The 7,500-nt window shown below is 37.7% G+C and overlaps 2 protein-coding genes across 3 annotated transcripts in view; one reads left to right on the top strand and one right to left on the bottom strand.

Annotated features, from left to right (window-relative positions):
• The window catches only part of LOC135116003 (histone acetyltransferase type B catalytic subunit-like), a 43,618-nt gene that overhangs the window by 26,936 nt on the left and 9,182 nt on the right, over positions 1 to 7,500 (bottom strand). The gene's annotated exons all lie outside the window — the stretch shown is intronic.
• LOC135116005 (protein trapped in endoderm-1-like) overlaps positions 7,071 to 7,500 on the top strand; it is an 8,703-nt gene continuing 8,273 nt past the window's right edge. The window contains exon 1 of the mRNA XM_064033219.1: positions 7,071 to 7,183. The gene's annotated coding sequence lies outside the window, so the exon portion shown is untranslated. The remainder of the gene's footprint in view (positions 7,184 to 7,500) is intronic.

Raw genomic sequence — 7,500 nt, forward strand, 5'->3', positions numbered from 1 at the left:
GACAAAGGAAGACAAAGGAGAATAAACTAAAATGTGACTCAAAATGTAACTTGTCCAGAGGAAAAAAAGAAGAACAAGAGGATCATATGACCTAATGTGCTACAGATTTCACCATTAGAAGCAACCAAAATATGTAGCAAGAAAAGTAAAAAAAATAAAATTAAATAAATAGAATATTGATAAAAATTGATAAATAAATACATAACTATAATAACTAGTGAAATGGAGTATAGATATGGTTATGGGGGCTGAAGATTGTATCACCACAGTCTGGCAACCTAACCATCACCACTGCATCTAGAATTATACATACAGTACACTTAAGGAACACTCATCACCATTAGTAATATACACAGATCTGGAGCAGCACTTATTATCTAAAACTCAATATTGACTTTATTTACCAGTATTCACCAATGCTGCCTGAATGTATTATTAGTAAGTATTCTTAAATTGTACTACACATGGTTTCATAAGAGCATACAAGAAAATAAGGAAAGCTGCAGGAAGCCATCAGGTCTACATGCGTCAGTCCTTATTGTTTCAGGAGGGTGGGTTGTCAGAGAATAATGCATCCTTCAGTCTCTGTGCCCTCATAGTAAGAAGAGAAGACCAGGAGCTGATCAAAGGAGTCTAGAGAAAAACCAGTTGAGAGAAGAAGATTGAGCGAAAGACAGAGGATGAGATGAAGGGATGAAATTATCATAGAAATACAAAGGAAGGTGTAAGGGGCAGAAAAAATTGAAGGAGACTCATACATGGACCGTGCCAATCCCTTACTGTAAGGAAATGGCCAAAGAAGAATTCTCCATGTACATGGCTATGCTAATGGAAGACACTTAACACCTAATAGATATTTTTGTACAGTACATGTGTAGTTGAAAAATGTTTTTGTGTGTATGGCAAAAGAACAGCCTGACTGAGACTGCATTTACTTATGTTTCCCACAGACACACACCTTGGTCAGTCCATGGGGAGACTTTCCTTCACTCTATCATCCTGCTGTAGCCTTGTTCTGCCTATTACAGCTTTGCCAATGTGTGTATTTTTATGGGAATGAAACAAGTTGATGATGTCTTGTTGTTCAGTACCACTAGAATACCTCCTGGTTTGCACACACACACACACACACACACACACACACACACACACACACACACACACACACACACACACACACACACACACATACACACTACACCTATGGAAAGAGGCTGAAGAAGAGAGCTTGTAGAAGAGACATCAAAAAGTATACTTTCCTGTATAGAAGTATTCATGTATGAAACAGTCTGGATAAGGAGACAGTTAATGCAGAGTATACATGGATTCAAGGCACAGTTGGATGTCAAAAGATATGGTAATAGGATAGCACAAGCATAGCTCTTTTCCCATAAAGCACAACTAGGTAAATACCACACACACACACACACACACACACCACTTCCTTGGTATAACAGCAGTTTTCTACAACAAACATGATGTATGTATGTATGCCTTTCCTCACTTTCTTCCTCTCTCTTACTGAATGTGCAGTTGGAAAGGACCAAACAGTGTGAGTGAGGGACCATTTTGGTGTGCAGCAACACTTGGCCAGCCAGCCCTTGCTTGGCTGGTGGAAGAAATGATTTTGTGTTGAAAATATTATTGCTCTGTACAGCACATTTCCACTTACCAATCATGCTAGTTTTGTATCATAGCTTTGCTGTATAGTATTTGTGGAAAATTTGTATTTGTTACAATCAAAATCAGAACTGCCTCAATTATATAACTTTCTGTCTTGGGGAAAGCTTTCTGTTTTTGTATCTGAATAAGTTAATGTTGGTGGGTTATTTTATCTGGTAAGCTTAAGTTATAACTCAGCCTTATCATAATTGCAGTGAACTTTACACATTGAAGCTCCATAAATTGTATGCAGTGACAGACTTATTAGTGATCTTCAGCATGTTAAGGCTGGTTTAGTCTTTGCATGTTGTCATGTGACTGCATCATAGCTATGCTGGAGTCACAGTGCTGAGCACACCAGTCTGGGCATCAGTTCTGTGCATGAGCAGCACACACTGAGGGATTACCCACATTGTACTGGAGAAGGCCCTCAGTGCAACAAGTTTTAAAAGTTTGCATGAACACTTTCCAGTTGGATTCTGTCAAGCATGACACAAAAAGAGCCTTTGCAACATTCAGGAATAAAGATTGCAGCATACATTATTGTCTTAAGATTATTTGTTATTTTATATGAACCAAAATTGATATTATCTCATTAATAAAGAAAATTTTAAAAGACATGTAATGTCATATATGTACTAAATCTATATTTATACATATTTTTTAAACCTAACAAAATGTATTTTGAGAATTCCAAGCATAAAATAAGTCATGTTAGTCATAGGTGATGTGAGTGTTAGTAAATAAAGTGTGTTTATAAAGTGTTAGCTATGTAGTGAGTGTGCACATACCTACATAGCATTGTAGATAGTGGCCAAGGCTGTGTATACATTTTAGGGATGGTATTCACAATCATGACAGCAGTTCTTTACTCTCTGATTTGTGTTACATTGTGAGGAGGGTTTTCATGTTGGTGATTCAAGGGTTTTGTGAAACACATCCTGTCACACTTAGACTAAAGTTGCCCACACTATATCATCTTCTGCAGTGGCACCAGGACATGTAATTACAGTGCTGCTACAAGAGATGCCTTTGCACTCATCGTTTTTTAACTTGATGCTTACGTCTCTGGTCGCGTGTACCTGTGACCATCCTCAAAATGTTGAGTACTGAGGAACTGTACCTTTCCTTCTACTTCTGTCTTACCTGTGCCTCAACTGTGTAATGCATCCCTCCTCAGTCCAGCTTCTGCTCTGCTCCTACTGAATCTTAACCTTGTATCTTTCCCCCAACACAGCCACAACCTATGCTCAAGCCTTAGTCTGGTCCTGCGCCCACTATTTTTTTCTTCTTTTATCAGTCATGCTCTACTCACCATTGGATTTCTATCCTTCCTTAGCCCAACCTTTGCTCTGTTCCTACTGAATGCTAATTCACTGTCCATCCACTGTCCTATTCTTTCCTTACCCCTTCCTTCTCTGCTCATTTCTCTTCTGCCGTTCATCCACATATATTATCAGATAATCTTTATGACTTAGTAATAATATAATGGTCATCAAAATTCAAACACTGTGGTATTACAATTAAGGAAAAGTAATCCAGTTTCAACTGTCATATAGTAGAAGCCAGTGAAGTTGTCAGTGTGATGTGCTGGAGCACTTGCTCCTAGAAAATCTCCTCAACTGTGTACAGCAAGTAATTTGAATATTCATATCTGGCTGCTTATCTTCAATGGGCATTGGTCAGATGTAGGTGAAGATGATCTGTACTTAATGTGATGTCATTTTTTGCTGTCTACTCTTACACTGCATCAATATTTGTCAAAAATAAGCACTTGTTGTCATGTGTGGTTTTGTTGACCTGGTGGTGGGGTGTGAGACACAACACACAGAGGTGATCCTTATTGACATCCCACACAGGGTTAATTATAGCACAAAGCAAAGTGTACGAAAGGAGGGAATTCTGAATGAATTGGTGAGTTGCTTGAAGAGACACAATGCAGCTGCCAGTCACCCAGACATTCCTGTGACAAGGCCTGCCACTGAAGGAAAGTTACCCACAACTCTGTGCAGGTTATGAGGCACAGGAAGGTTCATTAAGAGGTGTTTCATCAGTCACAGAGGCTTATGGCTTTTGTTTGAATGTCAGGCCTGATTTGTGTACTATGCATTGGATGATTATGGAATTCTGACAGTAGGGTGAAGCTGTTCAGCTCATCACACCAATAACTGAACTGACTTCCACTGCATTGGAAGTAGGAAAGGAGCTTATGAATAACCCATTCAGGTATTACTGTATAGTATTTCTAATGTAAATTCAAGAGCAAGAATGACCATATATTTAAGAAAGACCTTAATATTATAAGAATATATATACAGTATACTTGATTGCATATCTAATAAAGTGTTTCCAGTCTCCATAAACACCACAAGGAGAGGGTATGGACTTGTCATGTAGGTGCCTCTACTGTCTGAGTGACCTTAGCACTTGGGGGACAGGTGATAGCTAATGTATACTTGTGTCTCCATCGTGTGCTGACTTATATGGCGATGGTGTCCTATGTTGTCTGGGAATGAGGAAAAATAGTTGGACTTGCTCCAGTGACAAGTGACACAATGGAAGAGTGGACTTCTGTTTGTCATATCAAAAACAAGTGTCTGTCTTTTCACGATCAGAAGAAGAGAAAAGATGACTTAGAAAATTACTGGTGATTGCAGCACAAGACAATGGTTCATGTCAGGAGAGCATCATTATTTCATGCTTCCCTCAGTGCTCCATCCTTCATCCCATACAATCATCTTGGCTCTTTCCTGGCTTGTCAATTCCCTTGAATCCCCACATTATCCAGCCCAGGATCCCTTCACCTATAGGCAGTAGCATCTCAGTAGCTCCTATACATGGATCAGTGCCTGTGTGTGTGTGTGTGTGTGTGTGTGTGTGTGTGTGTGTGTGTGTGTGTGTGTGCTGGACAACTGTTCCAGCCCACCAAACGATGTATCATAGGAATAAGTAGTTTTGCCAAATTCACAATATATCTCTCATGGGTATTAAGTAGAACTCCATTTGCATCTCATTCTGTTAATGTTGCTATATTTCATGATGTGGAAAGTCAATTCTGTATGTAATTATTAACCCAGGAAGGCTCATTATCATTAGGAGTGTGAGCAATTCAGGCCAATTAGTTCATATTTAGCAAAGGGATCCTAGCAACATACTGCTTATTGTTGTTGTTGTTGTTGTTGTTGCATAATTACCATCAAACTCTGAGTCTTCTTCACTTTCAGTAATGTTCACTGTTAATTCCATGTTTTAATCTGTTGGTAATATTGATTATAATACAAGGCAAGCATGTTCAGCACCTCTGTCCCATAGTGGTGATACATGCAAGTTTCATCATGTGCAGCTTGAGTTATTGCACCTAAGTATGTATTGTAAGGTAGGAGTAACATTTCTGCATAAAGCTTGTAGTACACCACACCTCTGAGTAAAGCAGTAGCTAAGCTGATTGAGCCAGTGTTCTGGAGGTATAGCAATGTTGTAAGATGATGATGTTATATTAATTTGAGTAGTTAATCAGTATATTGTTCTTCCTTTAGTCATTTGCTGCATAAACATGACCATGACCCAGTAAAGCAGCAAGCATTGAGGGAAAGAACATGACCAACTTAGGGAATAAGCTTTGGTTGGATTTCAAGACTGTCAAATGTGATGTGTAGCTTTTAATTTTCCAACAGGACAATCGGTAATAAGTATTTGCATAAACCATAATATTGTGATGGTCAGAAGGTGAATTTCCCAGGGACAGATCAGCAACAGGCAAGGAGAATGGCATCCTATTATGGCAGGGAGTGGTGATGGTGTCAGTGACCTGTGCCATCTAGGTGACACAGGGAGATAGCACTGGTCACTAGGATAACCAGTGCCATCCAGGTGACACAGGGGAATGCCACTGGTCACTAGGACAACCATTGCCATTCTAGTGACACTGAAGTACTGGCTGCCACTGGTCATCCTGGTGAGCAGCGTTGCCTGGTGAGATGGCGTTCTGAGGATACTGTTGTTTCAGTGTTTTATAACATAATGAAACTATTTTCCTAAGCATGTAAATCTATCCAGAGAAATAGACATAAATGTTCTCTATGGATATAAGTGTTTTATTATATCCATATATGCAACTCTTTAATTCACATCACAGTCAACACACACACACACACACACACACACACACACACACACACACACACACACACACACACTTTGAGATAAATCTGGAGAGAGAGAGAGACCTGACAGTACCACAGCATGGAACAATGTACATTTACACTCAGATTACAGACTATATAGAAAAGTGAAAAAAAAAAGCCTAATCAACACTACTTTATTTGCCTGATCCAAGCTTGCTCAATTGTCGCGACTGTCGTATTTCAGTGCTCCTTCCCATACGTCTAACGTGTACTGTAAGTGCCTCATAAAACATTTATTTTACAAGATCTTTTGCTTTTGTACATTGCATAGAAAGCAAGTAATGTGGCAATACATTACATCATCGATGTTATCAACAGTGACTTGCATGAGTTTCAAATCCATAGTGGTAACACATGAAATCCTACTGCTAGTGTGTTTAATGCTAAAATCAGATAACATGACTCTGACCAAGATTCCTTATCAATGTTTATCAAGTCCTGGTTTATGAGAAAATTGTCCAATTTGATCCAGTAATCCATTCCCTGGATTATATAAAAAAAAAAAAAAAAAATATATATATATATATATATATATATATATATATATATATATATATATATATATATATATATATATATATATATATATATATATATATATATATATATATATATATATATATATATATATATATATATAATTTTTTTTTTTTAAGGCCACAAATATGATGTGTCTGGATCCCACCTAAGGGTGATACCCTGCAATGCTCATGGCGCAAAATATATTACATTGTTACTACAATAATGAAAATACTCTTCATAACTTCAATAACTTCTATAACAACTTGCCAACATGACTACATAACACAACGAAAGGTTCGAGAATCCTTCCCAGGGAACACAATAGGGTTTATCATACATATTGCACTCGGTATGTAGTACGTACGTACGTACAGTACATAGCTACCTTGTACTGATTAGTAAAAGAGAGGAAGTTTACGTGTCGATAATCCTTACAAGGACCTGAGAAAGAAAAACAAGCATATGACGACTAGAGTGAGATTTATCAAACTACACAAGAAAAAAATCCTGAACTGAAGATTATGATTTCTGATCAAGCCAGACACTTACACACTCATTGACATTGTATGAAAAATAAATAAATAAATAAATAAATAAATAAATCTGATAGGTATGTCGGAAGAAAGATAAGTTATCAACTTATTCCTGATAAGTGAATGTTATGGCCTTGCGTGGGCCAGAGGATGCCAGTGCCAGAATCAGTGCCACGCTGGTCAAGTCACTCAGTGTGTCGCTGCCTCCCGTAGTGACAGTGTGAGCCTAGATACAGTGCCACAGTGGTCAGTCAGTGTGCCACCTCTTCCCTTAGTGACAAAGTGAGAGTCAGGCCTGACACTGTATGAAGGAAATTTACGTAGTGCTCTGTGTCTTCATTTATGTAGATAAAGTTTACACACGCACACACGCACGAATATATATATATATATATATATATATATATATATATATATATATATATATATATATATATATATATATATATATATATATATATATATATATATATATATATTGGGTGTTGTGTTTTATTATGATAACGGTTAAATATAAATACAGTCAAGCAGAAAGTGAAAATGAATGTTGCTTTATATCTTATGACAGTCAGTGTTATATATTGAAGGCCGCCGCGTAG

This window comes from Scylla paramamosain, chromosome 30 (genome assembly GCF_035594125.1).
Source record: "Scylla paramamosain isolate STU-SP2022 chromosome 30, ASM3559412v1, whole genome shotgun sequence".
NCBI lineage: Eukaryota > Metazoa > Arthropoda > Malacostraca > Decapoda > Portunidae > Scylla > Scylla paramamosain.